Below are 20,739 nucleotides of genomic sequence, written 5' to 3'. Positions count from 1 at the left end.
CGCCGGTTCAAACGCCAGCCCCCCCCGCCGCAGAGGCTCACGGGACTCGTGGTTTCCCCGCCCCGGCCCCCGGCGCTTAAAGACAGGAAGGCCACTGGGGAGCTGGGACTACAGCTCCCGATGTGCACCGCGCCGGCAGGGTAGGCTTCCGGGTTCTGGTTTAAATCCCCCCTGGGAGGGTGCGGGCCGGGTGTGGATGGGGGACGCGGCGGGACCCGGGGACGGCAGGGCCCCTTGGTACGCGGCCACACAAAGGGGGCGATGGCGCGGGGCTGCCTCCTGTTAGCGCAGGTGTCGAGCGGGCCGGACGGCGGATGTACGCCCTCGTGGCGCTTGTCTGCCTGTGAAATCGGGGGCAAAGTGCGTTTAGTGGCCTCCATGAGGGCAGAGCAGAGAGCGTGAGGGAGTCCGAGGTGACAGCTGAGGACACGCATGGAAAAGCCTCACGGTGCCGGGATCTGTGTCACGGCGTAACCGAGTGATTTCCTTCAAGTTGCATAAAGCACATTCTTGCTCAAGGAGTGTGGCGAGGGGAGAGGTTTAAAGAACTGTAAAGCCGCTGCTGGGAAGAGCACAGCTCTTTCCTGTGCAGCTTCCTGATTGAAACAAACTGGGTTACAGGTCACTACAGTGGGAAACCTAACAGAGGTTGATAACCCCCAAAATATATGTAACTTTTAGGTTTCTGGTATCTGATGCTGTTAATTTAACCATAAGCACAAAGGTTATCTTAGAAAGACAAAATGATGGATATGCCCTCATAAAGTTTTAACACTCTGGTGTTTTTTATCGTGTTCTGAAGTGTAAGCTAGGCTTTCTCTAATGGCATTGAAAAACCCCACAAACCTTGCCATTCTTTGGAAGCAGGATTTGCTGTATGTGTTTGGTGTGTGGCATATATTGTTAATTAAGCCATAGCAGCACCTACGTCAGTCTAAACACCCACCGGCTTGTGCTGGCACTCTTGGGGGGGCTGAGGTTTCTGCTGGTGGGGTGACCTGGCAGAGCCTTCCTTCTCAACAAATAATTTCTTTTCTGAGACAGCTTGTAACAATGTTGGAGCAATTAGGTGAAGTTTACCTTATGCTTGCCTGAGTTGCCTTGGCCTAAAATTAATACTGGAAAATCGCAAAATGAATCTTCTGCTGTGGGCTGTTCCTCTGAAGAGGAAGTACTTGGAGTGTTTCCTTGGAAATAAGGATGCTGACAAGCCTTTCTAAAACTAAGACAAGTTCTGCTTCTCTGCAGCAAGACTCAGGAAATGTACTGATGTCATTACAGTGTTAGAATTATCCTACTATTAGTGTACTGGTATAACTACTTCTGTGGACACTCTTCTTTGGAATAATGCCGGCTGGTTTTCCATTTGTTTAATTCTTCCTTTCCATTACATTTCCCTAAGCATATAGCTTTCCCTGTGTTTGGGCACTGGTGTTAAATATTCTTACCAGGCACTTAACCCAGCAAAACGAAGGCAAAATTGCTCTTGCAGGCTTTGAATTAAGGAAACCCCAAGTGTCTCTCAGTGTTTGTATGATGCACTTGTTTAGTTTGGAGTGCTCTGTGCCTTGCTTCTGCCATCTTATGCTGCAAAATGCCCGTGTTTGGGTGTGGTAGTGGAAACAAAAGGTAAGTTTCAGAGTAACCAGCAATTCCCCACTGAAATTATTATTTTAGATCTACATTCTGCATTCAGCAGCAGAAGCAAAGATTTGGTGGCATTAACCATGTGGCATGAGATCCTAAGGACCATTAGGGCACAATTTAAGTCAATTAAGATAGTCTGAGGAATCAGGTGAAACTTCATCAAGATAAGCTGCTAGAAAGTCAGCTTTTGCCATCATAGGCAGCACTATTAATTGTAAGCAATTGATTAGAACTATGATTGTCCTAATCAACAGAGTGACTTGGCTTTTATTTGACCTTTAATTTGTTGAACTCAATTGAAGCAAGTCTGATTTAGGTCAAAATAAGAATTCACACAGCACTTTGCAGCAAATTAAACCCAGCCAAACCCACGTAGCTTTGCATGTAGACAAGCCCTAAGGCAGTGAAATGTCCAACAGCAGTGACAAAGTGCTTGATGGTTGTCAGGGAACATATGTTTTTACTTTCGTTGTGGCAGGAAACACCATAGGGTCAAGGCTGCAAACCACTGTTTATATTGTTCTTTCTTCTACTTACTTATTATACAACCTATTTGCAGTGCCCCATTATATGCTACAAGGGGTGCCTTTAAAATTATATATTATAAGCATCTTTTTAAAATAAATAGTACCCACAAATTTTATTAATACTGGGAGTGGGAGAGCTTATTCATTAACTAGCATTGTGCTATATTTTATTGAATATGCACTTCAAGCATGACACCTGTTAAAAAGACAAGTCCTGACTCAAGACAATATTTTGACCTCTGTGCAGCCCTGATTGAGGTGGGAAAGTAACCCACCTAAACGAGTTATAAAAAATTAACCCTTTTGGGATGGTGATGGTAATATTACAGTGGACCAAATGTTAGGCTTTGTGCATTCTCTTTTCTTCTCCTTCCTTCTTTCCTTCTGCCATTGCTCCATTTCCCTTTTTTTTTTCTTTGATTGGTTGTTTTTGTTTCATTTTGGATTTTTTTGTTTTGTTTTGGGTTTTTTTTGTTTTGTTTTGGATTTTTTTGGTGTCTGCCTCTCATTCTCTTCATATACCATCTTGATTTTGCTTCCTCTTCCTTTTCCTTGAGATATCCTATTCATTTGATGCAGGATCCACATCACAGTCCCTATTTTTCCTTCCGTACCATCTAACTGTATTCTTCCCACTTCACCTATGGCTCATTTCTCATTAACCAGTAGTGCTTGCCAACAGGGACCATGGATTAGCTGAACAGTTTCTAGAGCTTGTTAATTTCATCACAAGTGAACAAAATTCACTCAAAGTGGGGTCATGGCACTTGAATTTGGACACGGGTACCAAAGGTTTCTTACTTATGTATCCGGCACACACTGTGGTTGCAGATTTTGTGGACAAAATGCAATGGTGGTTATCTGCCATGATGTCAGTGAAGTGTTTGTATGGTGCCAAGTAAGAAGGGATTAGTTAAGTTTAAAAAAATGGAGGTTAGTACAGGAATTGTAAGGCAGAAAAAAAAACAGCTGAAAGAAAACTGGAATAAATTTCTCAGTCTGCTTTGCTATATAGGAATGTAGACAGTGCTGGCCAAAGGGAAAGGGCACACTGAAACAGGAAAGGCTGAGGTCAGTGAAGATCAGCTCTGCTTCTTTAGATGCTGACTTATGCTGATAAACTGTACCAAAAATTATGACCTGGACCTGCAACATGCACTGACTTTCAATAAGACAAATCTGTTTCTTAGGCCTGAGCTACTAAGGTATTGCCAGCAGAAGTACAGAAGTGTATTTTGCAATATAAAAGTCATTCAAAACACCTATTTCCTCTAAAATACTGTATATACTTCCACATATTCAGAAAAGATTATTAAAGATTAATTAAAATCAGAATCTGTATAGGAAAAGGTAACTGGGCTGATTAGAATAATATAAAAATTAGTCCCAGGAAACTAAACTGTTGTTATTTAAATGTTATTACCCCTAATTGTTGAATTCTATTATTTTTCCCTAACAGCACAAGGAAAAAAGAAGTTCAGGAGATCTATTTTAGTGATGAAGACTATGTTGATATGAGAACTGTCAGTTACCTCACCCAAACTGGAAATAAGAGAAAGATGTATAAGTGCAAGAGGAATGAGTTTCCAGAACACTCTTCCAGTAGCATCAGTATGGGTGAATATAAACCCCAATCTTTAGTTGTGGCTTAGGTGGGCTTTAGGTAAGGCTTAGTATTTTTACAAAAAGGGATTCTATGGTATTGATATTTTTGGTGGCATGAGAATATTAAGAATAACCCAGGAAGTTTTGTAATACAAAATGACAACAAAGTCACAATGGAATTAAGCATTATACTGGTGTGCTGGTTTGGGCTAGCATGGAGTTGGTTTTCTTTTCAGTAGCTGATCTGGGATAGGTTTTGGATTTGTGACCAAAACAATGTTGATAGTACAGGGATACTTTCATTTTTGCTGGGCAGTGCTTGCACATCATCAAGGTCTTTTCTGCTTCTTATCCCACCAGTGAGGAGACTGGGGGTGCTTAGGGAGGTGGGAGAGGACACAGCCAGGACAGCTGAACCCAACTGATGAAAGGGACATTCCACATCATATGGCATCATGCTCAGCATATAAAGCTGGGGAAGAAGTAGTAGGGAGGGTGGAAATTTGTAGTTGTGCTATTTGCCTTCCCAAGTCACTGTTGGGTGTGATGGGGCCCTGCTTTCCTGGGGATGCCTGAACACCTGCCTGCCCACGGAAAGCAGTGAATGACTTCCTTGTTCTGTATTGCTTGCGTGTGCAGCTTTTGCTTTCCTATTGAAGTGTCTTTATATCAGAAAACACTTATGAGTGTTCTCGCTTTTACCTTTCCAATTCTCTCCCCCATCCCACAAGGGGAGTGGCTGTGTGGTGCTTAGTTGCTGGCTGGAGTTAAAATGTGACAACTTGAAAGGATGTGAAGCAGGAATAACCCATTTGAGTCAGTTCACCTATATTCAGAATAATATATTGAAGCTATAAAAAGAAAATTACTAAACTCACTGGTGTATATGCATGAATTGTGCTAACAGACCTGGATATAGAATAATTAGGAAGCACTGAGTAAAATTTTGCAGCTCTGACTACTGCAATTACCTTAATGATTTCAGGAAAGCATCAACTAGCAAAGCATGGATCAGTACTCTTTTCTATCTGTTGTTAGTCACGACCTTGTGTAGGATCACCAAAAAAAGTAATGGTGTATAAGGAGGGCAGTGTCATGAGGTACTGGAAATGCTGCTGCAACCTAAAGAAAGATTGCCTTACATCACCATGTCCTGAATACCCTTACTCCCCAATGTCAAACATTTTTATACAGAAACGTTTGCATTGTGCCTATGAGTTTTCTTCCTCCTTTTTACTATTGTTAAGAATTCACATTTTTAAACTTCACGTATAATTTTCCCTGCCTGGATTTTGGACAAATACTGCATCATGTTAAACTTTGCTTTGCTATTGATCTTTTAAAAAAAACTGGCACAGTGCTTTAGCAGAAAGGAAAACTGTACTTCTTATGAAAAGACTTTTTTTTTCCCCCAAATGTTCTCTTACATCTTTGTAAAAGAACTTTCCATAATTGACTCTAAGAGTAAAGGAGCATCATGGTTTTGCATATTAATTGGAGTGTAGAATTAAGTCAACTAAAAATATATTGAGCTAGAATGGTGAAAAAAGTTACAGGCCAAGTATTAATAATGTGAGTAATACTGAACACATAAATTAAGAGCCATTGAAGTCAAATACACTGAGCTGTGATCATCTCTCCACTTTTTCAGTGGACTGGACCCTGGATCCTCTGTGAGCTTACACAGCTATGGGGGGCTGAGATATGGTAAAGATCAGTTTTTCTTCTGTGCCAGTATGTTAGTGAACAAGCCAGCATAGGACAGAGTGACAACTGAGCTATCTATTAACTATCTCCTATTGACTTCCTCAGGACTAAGAGGAGGTTGGAGACACTGTTCACTCTGTTCACTCACAACACATAAGAAATGGGCAGGTACTTTCCCCTGTTGCCTCTTTGGAAATTTTGTGTAAAAGACAGCTGGAAATCTTGCTTTTATTAAGCTCAATTTTCTGCCTAGAACAATGAAGAACTGGGGGACTTGAGTTAAAGCTCCTATTTTTCCAGATCATTTACTAAACGTTCAACTCCTCTCTCGCTATTTCACCTGTCTTATCCATCCTTCTGTTGTTTTCAGATAGTACCTGGCTACATTTTATTCTCAAAAACTTCCCTCCCTCTGAGCTGACCTCCAGGATTCTCCATGGTCTCCTGAGAAAGGTGTGTATTATGTGTACTCTACCATCTATGCACACCTATGGCTTAAGGTACTTCTCCCCCTCTGATTAATCACCCCTCTGTTCCCCTGTTCCAATCCTGTACAGTACTTCTCATTTAGCATACCTTTTCCATTCATAAAACAAAACACAGCACCCATCTTCTTCTAGCAAACCCACTCCTTGTCCTTTCTCCACCACCACTGCCAATTCTGTCATCCTTCAAGCTGATCTACTCCTTTTTCTCTCTCATATAAAAGCTGATTTTAGGTCATGGTTGTTCTTCTGTGAAGTATTTCCCACAACCTGTTTCCCTACCTCAGACCTTGTTTCCAAAATTCTTCCCCGGACTTAGGTCACCTCTAGCCTGATGATGTTCATAAATTACCAGCTTTCTAGAACTCTCTCCCAGGGAATCTTTAGTTTCTCCTTTCCACCCACAGTTCAGGGTCTCTGTGTTCACCATTTCAGGAGACAGTTTTCACTGCCCTCCTCACCCTTTTTCCTTGCTAGCCAGGAGCATCTCATCACCTTTGTGCCCCTTCTTGGACGTTCTTGGATTGTTCAACCCTTTGGTTTCAGGCCTCACCTTTGGGGCCTGGCATTCTTCTGCTGATGCATTAATTTGGGGTTTGTGCCAATCTCACATGTTCTGGTTCAGTCTAGCTTTCTTCTAATAACTTCCTTCTTCATTCCCTCCCCTGGCTTTCCTTGGAGGACTTTCACATGCTGCCCTTTTTTCTTTAAGCCTGGAACCATTGCACCCATCTTGTGAACCAAATCCACACTGCCTTCATTCAAATCTACGCACCCATAAAATGTACTTTTGCCATAAGACCTATCCAGCTCAAATTCTTCTACTGAAATATATCCTCGTCCTCTATAATAAAAACAAACCCTGTTTCATAACAAAACAAAAAGAACTGAGCAAGACTGACTATACAATTAATTTTTGCCAGTTGCTTTCTGCCAAGAGCAACATGCTTGTTCTTATCCCACTCCTTAGGATTCTCCTCCCCATGTGCCTCCTGTTTGTCTTTTTGTTTTGTTATCGGCTTTTGATTCCTTCCTGAGGGCTCCTGGCCTGGTCCTGTGCTCACAGTGGTGTGAAGTGAGGAGTAGCTCCACTGCAGCAAACACAGCTCTGCCAAGGTGAAATTTCTGTGGAAGGCGATCAACCCTTTGTTTTAATATTAGCTAATAAAGCCTGTGCACAGCTCCAGCACAGCACTCTGGCTTTAATTAATAAGAATTAGCATATACAGCTACATACACTCTTCTTTTTCCCTCAGCTACTTTGAAGAAAATCTCTTTGTATGTCTTCCTGGTTGCTCTATATCTTGACATTAAAAAACCCCCAAACGAATAAAACCCCAAAACCAAAGTAGCATCCAACTCCCACGCAAACAAAAGGCTTTGGTGCTGGCGGGGAGCGCTGGGAGCAGCCCCTTCCCGCCTGCCCAGAGGAGCCTGCTCCCAGCCCCTGCTCCCAGCCCCTGCTCCCCGCCGCCGGGGAGCCGTCCAATTCCCTTCCTCCGCCTTTGCACAATCCCACTGCAGCGACTTCCCAGTCTTAATTGGAGCCTCTGGGCATTATTGTATTATTATTATTTAATAAACAACCACATAAAACACTGACATTTAAATAAAAGTAAGGAGAGGAAAGCTCTGACTCCTAGTCTGTTTTGTTTCCCTGTTGACTTGCACGGAAGCAGGAGCAGGTTTTCTATACAATACCCAAGCTCACAAAACACATGCTTACATTTGATGTTCTAGGAAAGAGAGCCCACTGTGGATGAGCGGGCTAGACCTACTGCAGCTGCCAATCCCTATTGCAACATGAGGTGTAAATAGGGAGTCATAAATTGAATAAAAGGCACTGCTTTTCTTGCCTGAGCTACAATTTGCAAGGGTGTAGCCCCGTTTTCTGCATTGTGACCCCCAGCCTGTCCTTTTGAGCGGTTATCTGAAACTCGCAGCCATAGGGATGCTATTAAAAATAATAAATGGAAAAGATAGTTTTATTTTTGCATTTGATTGTTTTAGGCATTCCAATGTGAGAGTTATCATGACAAAAGAAAACGTGGTGTCCTTGAAGTGAACGCAGAGGAGCACAACTCGTTCAATAAGGTTTTGAAAGAAAAACAAAGAGCTGAAGGCCAGATCTGACTCCTTTAGAAACAAGTCTAAAACGAGACAGGATTTAAAGTGCTTAAAATACTTCGGTGACAAGCAACAAAGAAGTGTCTGTTACTAGAATTGATTGAATTAAGGAAAGGGAGACAAAATCTTGAGAACTTTTTAAAAGTAGTTTTAATGTGTGGGGAGTATAAGGACAAAATTCTCTTGGGCCACAGCTAGAGCCCTGAATCAGCATAGCTCCTTTTCTTGAAGAAAGTGAAAACTAGACAAGGGCAAGTACGCACACCCTTATTATCCTTTTTCATTGTGGATCAAAGAGGAGGAATTCAAAGGGCTGCCAGCTCTCCACTTTCCTGCAGTGAGTCTGGAGTTAGGGCTCCGTTTATTTCCCTCGGTTAGGCAATGCTTCTCTATTACTCTAAATGATCAAGTCCTCAAATGGACTTCTTGTGAGATCTGAATTCTATTTACTGGTTTGTGTTTTTAAAGTATTTAGTAGGAATGAAACATTCCAGCTGTTTATAGAAATTATGTATACATATATGCTTTAATTTTAGGGAGTTCACTCCTCATTCTTCTGACCATTTCATTACATGTTTTCTTTCCTGTACTATATATTAAAAACTTCGTGCAGTGGCTCACTTGCATTTACATATGTGGACTGCAATAATTCTGTGATGTTGCTTGGAACTTCTGTATGAACATGTTGTATAGAGTCAATGTGGGCATGACAAATGTATTGCAGATTTTTTTTGTAGATAAACCCAGTCAGTGAATGCAAATATGAGCGAATTTATGTGCAAGTTTTAATATCTTAGCAGAGCTAATAAGTGCATGACACCTGTAACCACAACTGCCAGTGCAAACAGGGAAACTGGTTTTAAGGCATTTGCACTGTTTTAAAAGTGCTGGGCTTTGAAATATTTCAGCTGTAATGATAGAGAAGTGTTCATTCTCTGGTAGGTATTTAAGTGTATGGACTCTAATTAAGAGTATTGAGTTTATTAGCAGCTGATATGCCAAAGCCCATGTGAAAACAAGTACCAGAATGGTGAGGACTGCCTTATGAAGCAATATGTGGGTTTTAAAGACATTATGGAAATCTTACTGTGAAATGGATTAAAAAGCACTGGTTGATCATCTTAGGGAGATTGGTGTTAACTGTGAGATTTTTTTTTGGAAGGCAAAATAGGAACTTATTTCCATGAGTGCCTGTATAGCCAGTAATAGCTCTGGTCTAGAAGCAGGGAGCTTGCTTAGAAAAGGCACTGCAGGGACATATAATGTAAGGAGGCAATGTAATGTGTTTGAATATGGGGTATAATAATTCCCTAGAGGATGATGGAGTGACTGCTTTTTGTGAGAACACTGAGGCAAAATACATTGAATTGTTACCAGTGTTGTAGAGAAGTGTGTTCTGTAAAGCTTTCTAGTGCATTTTATCAAACCCATTTTATCAAGGACGAGTTGGATGGGGTCTAGTGGAGTTGGAACTAGATGATCTTTAAGGTGATTTCTGACCCAAACCATTCTATGATTCTATGAAAGTGTTCGCGTTACAAAATGGAGATACGTGCAAGTCTAAGACTTTAATCGGCAAAAAGGCAAAATGAACCTCTTTCAGCTCTTTCTTTATTCATGAATACAAATCTTTGCTTGTTTCTGTGTGTGGTGGATGTAAAGTTGTCCTTAATTGGCCTGCAAAACATCTCTTAGAGGTGTAGTTCAGGTTTAACATGTGAAGGAAATTGTTTTGAATTCACTGGAAGTCCACCAGCTCTTTCTAAATAAAACTATATTAGCGTAGATGTTGAACTGCTACAACAAAACTTATGTTTCTCAGAAAGAGGAAATTAAATTGTCTTTGTACTTGAATTTCTTTAGAGCTCAGTCACAGTGATTTATTGATGGAAAATCAGAAGGAGACAGTCTTCAAAATGGCCATTCAACTGAAGAAGCCAGACTGGGAACATCTATATCTTCCCATTTGAAAACCTTACCTGTTGCTTGCTCCTACAGAGTACCTGGAAACACCAGTAAAAAAGAAATTACAGTAATGCCATTGAATTTTAGCAACTCTTTTTTCTGTATAGCATTAGGATGATGTCAGAGGTTGATGACATATTAGATTTTTCCAGTGAGAACAATTAATTTGGGGGCAAAAACCAGTGAGGACCCTGTCAGACACTAAACAATGTTTTTGGTTTTCATGTACTGATTCATCAGTGTTTATAGGCCTCTAACATGTAAATCACCCTGAGGTAATCTGGAAGGGAAGGATATGAATAAGCTAATTAAATTGGCAAAGAGCCTAAGGAACACCCTGTTTAGGAATAAAGTCACGCCTATCCTAGTGCCTGTAGTTTTGGAGAAAGAAATAGACTTAAAATATTTGCAGAATTAAGTTTCTTTGTAGAGAGAACTATTTAGAAAACTTCAGTCGTCTTCTTTTGTGTGTGTGAGCTTGGGGAACTGAGATAAGGTAGTAAGTGATGTGTTTTCTGCAAGTAACTTTTTTTTCGATGACACAGAAGGATGTCATCCAGGTTGCAGAGGGTGTAGGAACTAGTTGCCTCATTTATGGTAATTATTGCATATTCAGTTTTATGATATGAGCATACAAAGGACTGAATTGCCCTTTATCTTTCCAAGTACCTCCTCTTTTCTTTCTTTTGTTTTGGTGGTGTGTTTTTTTTTTTTTTTTTTTTTTTTTTTTTTGAAAGGGAGGTACAATTTTCCATCAGGAAGCTTCTCCACCCAACTCAGCAGTTACTAGCATACATTAAGGTGCTCTAAATAATAGCAAAAGCAACTACTCTTTTTTTGCCATCTACCAGGTCTGTGCCTTCAGAAGTGTGATGTAACAGGAAAAAGAGGCAGAGGTGAAGAAAAGTTTTCATTGAAAGTTGTACAGAGGGTAAAGTATTTCCATTCTCAGTTTACTTCCTTAGAGTATAAATGGATTCTCTTTGAGTTTTCAAGAGGCTTGCTGGAAAACTGGCTATGTTTTGCTGTCATTCCACTCAGGTCTTTGAACTCATACTCAGTTCCAGTCAGGAAAATAGATGTCTCTCTAAAAGAGACATATCATGTATATGCCTTCACTGGAGGAAAGGCCCAGGCAGAACTCAGATCTGACACCAGACACTTTACGTGGGAGTGGATCATTATGACCTCTCCAAGCACGAGAGAAGCTGTAATTGGTATTTGTACATTATTAAGCACCAGAGAATTTAACTGTAAACAGGAATCCATAGGAAATCAGGAGTCACCAGTTACATTGCTCACAGAGCTACTCATTTAAGAACGGCTTTTGGACATTTTTTTCAGATGTCATTAAGAGTGGAGGAGAGGTAACCTCCCCTTTTTTTCCTCCATCATCTTTGTAATTCTAGAATTGTGTTCATGGTTGAAGGGAAGTCACTTCCTGAAAATAAAAACGCCAGAAAGCAACAGAGACATGAGATCACTAGAGACACCACTATCAGTTCTCTGCATGCCTTGAAATTCACAGCATCAGGAGATCCTAGATATAAATGTCCAGATGGACAAAAGACCCAGATAAACATAGTTATTAAGATGATTTCAGTGCCTCTCACCTAACCCCAGCCTGATTAGCTCAGCATCTAGCTCATACCATTCTTCACACCCAATGGAGACAAAGAGACGCCTTCCAGGAGCAATCTGTACCAGCCCAAAGTAGGTATAAAAGGGTTGTGATGAACTCTCTTTGTCTGTCTGTCTGTCTGTCTGAAGAGGCCTAGATGACCATCTGAATTTTTTAGACATCAGGTGTTCAGTGACATAAATCCCAAGTTTACTGTTCAGCTCTTGCAAGTCTGACCAAACATTGCTGGCAGCAGATCAAACTGCTGTTACCAGATGAGGACGAGAAATTTTACACCAGAGGTTTAGTTCAAGGATCCCTTTTGTTTTGAACTGGAAGTAGAGATTCACTCATCCTTTTGGAGGTGTCTCTGGCTCTTATTCACTTTCAAGCATTCAGGAACTTTTGACTGCTCAGAGCAGTCGAAAGAAACAGAAATTGCTGCTTTCACTTCTCTTGTTGGTGTATGTGCCCTGAGGAAACAGGAACCAAAGTAAGGTTAAACTGGGTTTAAAGGAACAAGATAATGTTCGGTAGAGGAAGAGAAAAATGCACAAGCTGGCCATGTCTCTAACTTCATACATAAACTGCTGCCATGTCCCCAGGAAAACAAGGGATTCGGGGAACAGTCTAAATCTATGCTGCATGAAACACAGAGCACATGACACAAGCCTTAGTCCCTTTCACTCGATAGACAGAGCTCCAGAATTGGTGTGACCTTACTTCTGCCTTTGTTAGTCTGAAATATGTAGCACAGCTGTAGGACATAGTTCATCATTTATCAAGGGAAAATGCAATTCTGGATGGGAACATGGAGGTGAAAAGTGTTCTGCACACCATGTTCGCTTTCATGTTGTAACTTGCTGCTTGGAAAAAAACCAGAATGCTTTGTCTTCTTGTAACACTGGTGAACAACTCCTTATCATAACCTTGTAAGAGATTTCAAGTACATTCATGAATAGGAAGATGATTAAGATGACACATCAAGGTTTTCTGAATATGTTTTTTTATTCATACACATCCTCATATTTTTCTTCGTTTTCTTTCAAGAACAAGGTGTTTCTAATTTCTGGTGTGATTGGTAGATCACATCCTTTGACTCTTGGTGGCCCAGCTTGCTGTGAAACTGAAGCTGAGCAGTAGGAAAGTGAGTTTACATGCAGGGCTGTCAGACCTAAAGCAGCTAATTTAGCTGAAAGGCCCTGCAATGACCTTTGCAAAGGAGGCCACTATTGCTCTGAGCAGTTACTGCGTCAAAACTCAAGGAAAAACCCCATTTAGCTTGACTAAAATGTTTAGGGGGAAAGAGTTTAAATGGGGGATTAAAAGGATCCAATTTGTAGGGTAGAAAGAGGAAGATATCTATGTAGCTGGGGAAAAATTGAAAGTCTTACTCTGAACACGTCCATAAAGCATCATGCCAGGTAGGGTATTTTCTCTTCCTTCAAGTATTTCCCAGGCTGGGAGTCTGCTTTGGCCACAGCTGCTTCTCTTCAACAGTCCATTAGAGCCCTGAGACTGGGTTTTGAGCAAGCTGTGTAGGAAGGCTGTAATGCCTCTCTGTTTGCTGAATAGTAAAGTGTGTAGCCTGATGTGCTTTTTTTGAGGAGAGGACTCATGTTAATTACCCTACATCTAAGGAAATCTAATTTCAGAGCACAAGGACACAGAGGAAAAAAGGAAGCCTGATTTTTTCAGGGTTCAAATGATCATATTAGTGCAGAGATTTGTGTCACAGGGAGTGCCTCTGGGCCTTCTTGCCACTGGGGTTGTTAACAGAGGGCAGGAAATCAACTGAGACCAATGACTTCAGTGACAGATACCAGGGGAGTGGAGATGGTATATTTGACATTAGGCTGAGGGGGCTGCAATTGGTGGTGCAATGGCTGAAAGTTTTACCCTCTGTCTCATTGCTTCTAGAGATGTAAATGAGTGCTGACCATACAGACCAACAGCACAAGTTTCATCACACTTGCGAAGTTAAAAAACTCTAGTGGCTCCCTCTTCTCTGAAGTGGTCTGCAAAGTCATGTTTGGGGTATGAATAGTATGGATGTGTCCAGTGCAGTGAGGTGGAGTTAGTAAAGGGGGTAGGTTGAAAGCATACTGTAGTCTTACTTTCTTGATTTGACAGAGCAAAGAGAGAAATCCCAGAAGGCACGTATTTTGAGATTTACTGCAAGTCAGTTACAGAGAGCGAATAAAAAAATGTAAATAAGCTTTTTGAGATTAACATTCTGACATTATACACTCAGGATGTATGGCCCTTCTTTTCCAACTACTCTTCCAACTCAGCCCCCTGTTCCTACCCCTTTAACTCTGTAGCCCCAAGGACCCAGTTTACATCTGCTCCTTGTTGTCTGGTGCCCTCTGGTGCTGCAAATACCTGTCCAGGCTACATCCCATTGCACCTTTGGGCAGCTGTTGGAGCCAGCATGTACCCCAATGGGACCCGTGCTTTTCCTCACTGCAGTCTGGAAGTGGCAAGAACACTCTATTATGTCTTGGAGCAAGTGCGGTAGGCCCGGGAAGTAGGAAAAAGCTTCTCTAGCCTTGTGTGTGTCCTTGAAGGGGGAGAGTGGAGGTATACAGGATCCCCCTGTACACTTGGACTAGTCCCCCTCCAAGCATATCTCCCTTGCTTTATTCCCTTTCCCTTGCTTTAGCCTCTAACTTCTATCATTCATACTTCCATGTATCTTCCTCCTCCAAGGTACAGCTTCTTTTCCCCCTGGCTATTTCTACCACACACTGATCCCACTCCTGACACTTTATACTGCAATGCCCATGGCTCAGTAATGATTGGAGCTTACACATGCTCAGTTTTATTGTTCAGAAAACAGGATTACAGTATCTTTGCTATTATTCTTCTTCCCTTTAATTACTCAATGCTAAATGATTGATTGGTTGATTGATGGTGGCTCTCTGGTTTAACAGTCTCCCGAGACAAAGCAACAGCCACATGCCTATCATTCCCACATATTTACCTGGAGCATCCATAATGTATGAACCTCCAGAAATTACTTAGAGCCTTTTCTAAATTAGTTTGTACAAATTGGCAGGGCTCATTTTGGTGTACTTAAAGAAAACTGATGACAGAAGCAGGTAGCAACAACAGGCTCACTCACAGGTCCTTCTCTTGATTTGGTCCAAGTAGTTTTTACCTTTTCAGAGAATGGGTGGATCACTCAATGACTGCAACTGCACTCTGATGGTAAGTGCTTGCCTGCAAGCCTTCTTCCCCATGCCTGATACTTGTACCCTGTTCAGTTTAGTTCTCCCTTCCTGAGATGGTCAAATGCTGTTCCTGATGATGTTGTCACAGTGTGGCACAAACAGTCAGTAGCTTTTTGGAAAGACTAAGCTTCACCTACTGTGCAGTCTGCAACACCATATTTGCAATCTGATTAGCTGAAACATCATTATCATGGGTTTTCCTGGCAGATTCATGACCTGAGGACTGTCTGCCTGACAAATTTCAGTTTTCTGCCACAAGGAGCAGTTATAGGAAGAAATCCACAACTTTTGTTGTTGTTTTTGTTTGTTTCTGTCTTTCTTTGTTTTTGACAAATCTCTGTTGGAAACAGTTAAACTGATTAAACAGAAAATAAGATATCTGCCCCAAACTCAACCAAAGCAAATCATCAAACCCAACTAGCAGACTATGAGCTCTTGGCAGGCACTAAGCTTGAAACATGTGAGCTGGAACTGATAAAGGGTTGGCAGAGATGTAAGGAAACAGAAAATAGGACCTTACAAAGAGAAGTTGGGCAACCGTCAAAAAAGTGGTGCTACCAGTCCTGTCAATGAATACTTAGATACGGCCCTTGCAGATTGCAAGGTCTTTGATGCAATGCTCACTGGTGAGTCATTTGGAAGATCACTAATTGAAGGATAGAAACTGGCCTGCTGCGGCCTGCAGCCATTATGAGCTGTGCATTTTTTAAGGGATGTTTGTTGCAATACCCTCTATTTTCTGTAGATGGGGTGTGGCTCTCCCATTCCTAGCAAAGTGGCTGGTGCAGCTTTGGTTGGGAAAATATGGGTGCTGTTGCATGACAAGCTGGACTTCCCCTAGGGGGGAAGTCACCTTCTTCCTCTCCAGTACAGCATCAGGGGTGTGACAATTCCCTAAAGCACAATGGAACTGCACAGAAATCTGGCAGCTTCACCCAGTTTGTAGTTATATGGATCTGCCTCATAAAAACATTTGAATCATATTTCTCACTACCTACCTACCTGCATGAACACAACCCCATCCTGTTCTTAGGATCTAAGTCTTATATTCTCAGACTATGCCTCCGTTGTTTTTTTTCATCAGAGGTCTTGTGACTCTCACTCCTTACATAATTATTTGGGCTTTAGTGAAAACAGCTGTGTTTCAGCCTGCAATCAAAAGTGACACTGTCACTCTTTCTTTGTGTTCAATACAGGCACACGAAGTTTCTTTGGCTCTGATGCATTAGAGAACTCATTCTTCATGCAGGATGGGAAGGACACAACACTGAGCCTCGAGGATGACAGAGCATGGATAAACAGCCATCCTGCAGCTGTTTCCAGGGATAAGACAACCCCTACACCTCCTTGACTTCTTTTCACATTTCCACCACTCTGCTTTTCCGGACCACCCACTTTGCCAGTTGAAGACTGCCTGGTCAACTCTGCTAAAAGCCTGGGATCATGGAGAAGGGACAGACTGTAGCACTGTGCTGCAAGTATGGGAAGCATGGAATTAGTTTTGTGGAGGCTGCAAGGAGGGAGCAGTCTGGTAAGTATTCACACAGACACTGCATCCAGTCTAGTAGGGAGAAGCCGAAATGCACTTTCCATGTTTATGGGAACGTGGAGGTTGCTGTGCAAGGCCAAGCTGATTAAATCTGATATCCTGATTCAGACAACAATGAACACTGGCTGCCAGAGGAGATGCAAGAAATGCTGTAGTAAAACAAAGATTTTTCCATGCAGCATGGACATTTCTTGTCATCCTACAATATCTCGGTCACTAGTTAATCACATCAACAACTAGTCACCAGCATGAGTTGGGAAGGGTGAAGGCTTTATGCTGGACTGTTCCAGTCAATGCCCTACATGATTCCTCTCACTTGGCTGAAACAATAATGAACAAAGAATGATACCCTCCTCATTCTCCTGAAATACATGACAAACCCTGTATTATTATCAAAGGTGTAGGTTCAAACCTGCCATTATCTCACAGAGAGCACAGTAAATATCGTGACTAAGAGTTAACAGTGTGTCAACAATGATCATCTGTAAGTCTTACTGGCATGCTTGATGTGAACTGAACCAGGTTGTCAGCTGCCTTCTTCAATGAGAGTGCAGCAACTACTCTGAATAACCATCATCCATCACTGCATACGACAGTAAAAAATGCAGGTGAACAATATTTTACACACACTGATATGTAACTGATTATATTACAAAGTACTGCAAGAACCTGTAGTTTATTTTACACTTTTAGGACTTTAAATGTGGAGATCTCATTACCCAGAATCAGCATGCCTCTAGCTTGGTGAATACCATAAAAAATGGGTTTTTCAAATCACTACTCCACAAGCATTTCAGAAAGAGAGAAAGTTCAGCAGCACAAGAAATATGTCTTATTCCTAGAAATCTCCACACTCAACTGCTGTCCTGTACCTTTCAGTGATTCAGTAGCATGGCAGTTATAATTGAGCACAAACATACCTCTGTTAGTAAACAGGAAGAAGCTGGGCAGCAGCACCAAGATGGCTTTGGGCTCTGTAAGTACCAAGGTGGGTGGTCACACCTGGTTAGGACTGTGAGATTGCTGATATGGGTGAGGTGGTCAGGGTTGCAGAGGAAAAATCTGAATTACCTGTCACTGCATTGTGATAAGAAAGGAGGATGCACAAGGTGGATGGTAAGCTTGAGGGGCACATAACACGGCAAAAAGGGGAGAAAACAATGCTTCATTTCTTTCTTTAAGGAGTAATTTGGTTGCCTTCTCCTTTAAACTGAGTCCTTTGTGTAAAATAAAGTGCTGACTGCAGCATTGAAACAGTGTGTTTACACTACATTAGTGTACTATGATGGACATTGTGTGACACGACTGGAGAGAGGATGGACTATCAACAGGTAGCCAGAAGCCTGGGGAGAGTTTCTTAAGATTTGTGTGCTACTATGTTCATCTCCTCAAGTCCAACCCAGTTCTGCTTTGGGGAAAAAAATACCCTATGACTGTGCTCCATTTATGAAAAAAAAATAGTTAAATCAGGACAAAAATATAAGATCCATGTAGTTCATAAAGGTAAGAATTACCTAGAATGTTGCTAGGGCATCAGATAAAAAATTAACAAATGGGTCTAAAATTCTTATCACAAGTCTGTGTTTAGGAACCCTTGGAACTGCTTATATTTTCAAAAGTGTGGAATCATGGAAACTTCAGCTACTCTCTTCTTCATGCTTTTATTCTGTGAATGGAATAGAGCTCAGTTATTCAGGGTTTGCACAAGTTTTTCTACTTGACTGAATTGGTAATGATAGAGTCACAGACTATCCTGAATGAGAATGAGACCCATAATGAGCATCAAATGGAATATCCTGATTAGGGAGGGACCTACAAGGATCATTGAAATCTGATTCCTGGCCCTGCAGAGGATCACCCCAAAAACACACCATGTGCCTGAAAGTGTAACCAAAATGCTTCCTGAACTCCATCATACCTGGTGGTGTGATCACTTCCCCAGGGAGCCTGTTCCAGTGCCCAACCACCCTCTGGGTAAAGGACTTTTCCCTAATATGCAGCCTAAACCTCCCCTGACACAACTTCCACTGGCCATTCCCTTGGGTCCTGTCACTGATCACCACAGAGAAAAATATCCATAAGAGACCATGAGATTAATCAGCTACTTTTCCTGTCCTTTATTTGAAGTTCTTTAGAATGATCGAATCTCTGCATATGCATAAGCTATCAAAATGTAAATAAATGAAAATGAAAATTTTCTGTTAAATGCCTTTTCATTCTCCATTCTCACTTCCTGACTGGAGGTTCCTTCCTATCAGTCAGATCACTGCACCAATCAGTGTGTGGACACATCCTTCCTGCCTCCCAATGGCCCCTTGGGGAGGGAAAAATCTGTCCAAATAATCCTAAACAGAGATTATGTCTTCACTGATTAAACTTCTTGAGATAGTGATGCGTCCAGTTGGGTTTATGACTGCAAATGATTAGTTTCAAGCGAAGTCCCAAGGGCAAAGAAGGCTTCACCTGCCAAATTTGGTTAGTTTTCCCAGCTGAAATGTTTGTTGATGACTTGCATGTGTGAATTGGTCTTGCTGATGAGCTATCTCCTCAAACATCTTATTTATATTTGTCTTATTGCTTCTGTTGACAGGCTTTTAGGTGGAGGAGAGGATGTCATGAATGCAGAAGAGCACCTCCATTAGTTAGGTCATGTTCTTTTTCCCAGCACATGGATCTAAAATGGTCCTGCTGCCTTGTTGCTGTTGCTTAATTGTATGGATCAGAATTTAGTTAGAATTAATTTTCTGGCCCTAAATATTTGAAGTCCAGAGCTATTCCAGAGAGTAATTGTATTTCATAACAGCTTACTGTCATGATTGTGTCTTAACCATCTTTATTTCAGCCATTCAAAGATCCATGTCTGAACTGTTCTTGGTAGTAAATGGTTTCTGGCAATTGGTACATGGAAATTTTTGAAATAAGATCATTTGTAGCAGAGAAACATTAGGAAAGTTGTGAGCCCATCAGGGACCTGATAGCAAAACAGTATTGTCCTGATTCTTCCATTTTGTAATGTGGGAAGATCCATCTGTTTGGCAACCCTACATCACAGCGAAGCCTTGGGCAACATAACTGGTTTCCCACTGTGCTCACGGTGATCAGTGCTCTGGACCGACAGCCCAGGATGTGGCATGTCTCCCTGTCTGTGCTTTGTAGGGGTGTGGACTCCAGGGAGCTCTTTCCCTACTGCTGGAAGAATCAACTTTATGTTTACTAAGTTCAGAAGAGGACCTTGGCTTCTAGACAGATGTTCTGTTGTCTGGGTGTATGTGGCATGACAGCTGAGTGGAGGCTGTCACTTATGGGCCTGTGTTTGGAAAAGACTTGTAGGAGTGCTACCAACAAGTATCTCTTGGGGCCAGCCATATCTGTGTGGTGCTCTTGAGGGTACATCCACTCTCTACTGAGCAACTGAGGGCCCAGAAAGTCAGATGGATGCTGTGCCCCACACATCACTAAACATTGTCCTGTCTCTAATTCACAGCTGCTGTGGACTTTCAGCATAATGTCGCTTTGTGTGAATAAGTGGCAACAGCATCTAAAAAAGCAATAGATTTTGAGACAACTGGAGCAATCATTCTCTGATCCCTGGCAAAGCCCAGGGGCTTGATTATTATCCAGTGGAAGGAGCTGAGATAAATGAGTTTTCAGGAGTAGGGAACTCAAAAGAGGTCACGCTGGAGGAGGATTAGAGTGAAGGGTGAGAGGGTGTGCTCTGCTCCCAGGATAATGAGGTCAGTCATGATCAAGCCACAGGGTCCTCTCAGAGCCCAGTGCTTTTACAGGGCTCACATGCATTTTCTAGGAGCAGGCAGGAATGCTTCTTTCCATAGACCTCTGTCACCTCCTTGGAAGCTGATCAAACACATTTTAATAAAAACCACCATATGACTCCTGATGTTTTTATACTGATTAAGAACATTGACTTGGCTGACTGAACAATGGAACCCATTGTAGCTCATTCACTTTATGTCAGAAAAGCTTTGATCGGACTGAGTGGGAGTTTAAGGTACTCTATAAAATGAATTTTGGTGATAAGCTTATAAACTGAATTTGAACCTTGCACAGGCTCCAGAGACAAGGAATAAACAGCCCAATTTATATTCTCTGAAGATACATGCCAAGATGTCCCTTTAACCTTTAGTTACATTGCATTGGGGGTTAAACTGTTTGAATTTATTTGTCCAGATTAGCTGTCCAGGGAGCTTTGAGGTTGGTTCCCAAGAGCCCCAAAGCCAACTATAATGAATGAGTTTGGTGCTTTACTCAG

The 20,739-nt window shown here is 41.7% G+C and overlaps 1 long non-coding RNA gene across 4 annotated transcripts; it reads left to right on the top strand.

Moving 5' to 3' along the window:
- The first annotated feature begins 75 nt into the window (after window positions 1-75).
- Window positions 76-18,001, top strand: LOC310907283. 4 transcript variants are annotated; one of them, XR_014589589.1, is made up of 4 exons: window positions 76-140; window positions 5,857-5,939; window positions 10,915-10,994; window positions 16,117-18,001. It is a non-coding gene; the product is annotated as an uncharacterized lncRNA (long non-coding RNA). The 4 variants fall into 4 exon arrangements; XR_014589591.1 differs by lacking the exon at window positions 76-140 and adding an exon at window positions 5,608-5,654; XR_014589588.1 differs by lacking the exon at window positions 10,915-10,994.
- The last annotated feature ends 2,738 nt before the right edge of the window (window positions 18,002-20,739 follow it).

Source organism: Zosterops lateralis (genome assembly GCF_965231275.1).
Source record: "Zosterops lateralis genome assembly, chromosome: 3".
Classification (NCBI taxonomy): domain Eukaryota; kingdom Metazoa; phylum Chordata; class Aves; order Passeriformes; family Zosteropidae; genus Zosterops; species Zosterops lateralis.
This window is presented reverse-complemented; position numbering and strand designations above follow the sequence as displayed.